Source organism: Apaloderma vittatum, unplaced genomic scaffold, assembly GCF_000703405.1.
Source record: "Apaloderma vittatum isolate BGI_N311 unplaced genomic scaffold, ASM70340v1 scaffold1004, whole genome shotgun sequence".
Classification (NCBI taxonomy): Eukaryota; Metazoa; Chordata; class Aves; order Trogoniformes; family Trogonidae; genus Apaloderma; species Apaloderma vittatum.
In genome coordinates this window covers 4,030-6,307 of record NW_009710720.1, presented here as the reverse complement: position 1 = coordinate 6,307, position 2,278 = coordinate 4,030, and positions in this window count along the sequence as shown.

The following is a 2,278-nucleotide window of genomic DNA, read 5'->3' as shown; positions in this document are numbered from 1 at the left end:
AGTCTCCAGAGCAGGAGACCCCATCCCGTCCCTGGGCAGCCTGGGCCAGGGCTCCGGCACCCTCACAGTAAAGAAGATTCTCCTCACGTTGAGGCAGAACTTCCTATGTTCTATCTTACATCCATCATTACTTGTCCTATTACTGGGCACGACTGTGAAAAGACTGGCGCCTTCCTCTTGACACCCACCCCTCAGATATTTCTATACATTAATAAGGTCCCTTCTCAGCTGTCTCCTTTCAAGGCTGAACAGCCCCAGTTCTCTCAGTCTCTCTTCACAGCAGAGATGTTCAAGTCCCTTCATCATCCTCGTAGCTCTCCCTTGGACTCTTTCCAGTAAGTCCCTGTCTCTCTTGAATTGGGGAGCCCAAAACTGGACACAGAATTCCAGGAGTGGTCTCACCAGGGCAGAGTAGAGGGGTAGGAGAACCTCCGTAGCCCTGCTGGACACACTTTTCTTAATGCACTCCAGGATTCCATTGGACCTCTTTGCCACTAGGGCACGTTGCTGTCCCATGGACAATTTACTGTCCACTAGGACATCAGCAGGATGTCTCCTAATCTGTCCTGGTACCTGGTGTTATTCCTTCCCAAATGCAAGACTCTACACTTGTTCTTCTTGACCTTCATGAGTTTCCCCTTTGCCCAGCTCTCCAGCCTGTCCAGATCTTGTTGGATGGCAGCGCAGCCTTCCTGTGTGTCAGCCACCCCTCGCAGTTTTACATCACCAGTGAACTTGCTGAGGGTGCACTCTATCCCCTCATCCAAGTCATTGATGAAGATATTGAACAAAACTGAACCCAGTACTGATCCCTGGGGAACACCACAGGCCACAGGCCTCCAACTTGACTCTCCCTTTCATAAAAGGATATCAGGTTAGTCAAGCAGGATTTCCCCTTAGTAAATCCATGTTGGCTACTCCTGATAACCTTCTTTACTTCCATTTGGTTAGAGATGGCCATCAGAATGAGCAGCTCCATTATCTTCCCAGGGATGGAAGTGAGGCCAACTGGTCTGTAGTTACCTTCTTGCCCTTTTTGAAGATTGGAGTGACATCATTGACTTTCTTCCAGTCCTCAGGCATCTCTCCTGTTCTAAAAGATTTTTCAAAAATGATGGAGAGGGGCTCAGCAACAACATCAGCCAGCTCTCTTAGTACACATGGATGCACCCCATCAGGGCCCACGGATCTGTGCATTTTCCATTGCTCCAAGAGGTCTCTAACAAAATCTTCACTGAGCAGTGGAGAGTCTTCCTCGCTCCAGTTTTGTTCCTGTTCTTCTAGTGACTGGGGTTCCTGAGAGCTAGTCTTGGGAGTAAAGACTGAGGCAAAGAAGGCATTCAGCAATTCTGCCATCTCTGCATTCTCTTTATCATATCTCACACCTCATTCAGTAGTAGACATGCTCTCTTCCTACTCTTCCTTTTCTCATTGAAGTATTTGAAAAATTTCTTCTTGTTATCTTTCACCTCCCTAGCCAGACTAAGTTCCAAGAGAGCCTTGGCCTTTCTTGTTGAGGCTCTGCACACTCTGGCACTTTTCCTTTACAATACTCACCCTGAAGGAGTAGGTTTGCCAGGTGGGGAGTCCAAACCTCAGAGGCCTGCAGAATTTAGAGATATCCAAAATGCTCTCCAGGGAGTCATTTCAAGTGTAGCATCAGGCCTGCTGGATCATAGAATCATACAATGTCTTAGGTTGTAAGAGACCTTAGAGATCATCCAATCCAATCTCCCTGCCATGGATGGGAATGCCCTTAACTAGACCAGGTTGTCAAGGCCTCATCAAACCTGACCTTCAGCATCTCCAGGGAGGGAATATCCACAACTTCTCTGGGCAATCTATTCCAGAGTCTTGCCACCCTCGTACTGAAGAATTACTTCCTAAGATCCAATCTAAATCTATTTTCCTTCAATTTAAACCCATTACCCCTTGTCCTGTTGGTGGACACTCTTGTAAAAAGTCCCTCTCCAACCTTCCTGTAGATTCCCTTCAGGTATTGGAAGGCAGCTATTAGGTCCCCCAGAGTCTTCTCTTTTCAAGACTGAATAATCCCAGCTTCCTCAGCCTGTCCTCATAGCAGAGGAACTCCAGCCTGGATCATCTCCTGGATCATCTTTGTGGCCTCCTCTGAACTTGTTCCAAAAGATCTATGTCCCTCTTATGGCGGGGACACCAGAATTGGACCAGTATTCTGCTCCTAAGAGCAGAGTAAAGGGGGAGAATCACCTCTCCTGACCTGCTGGCCACCATCCTCTTGAAGCCTCCCAGGCCAGGG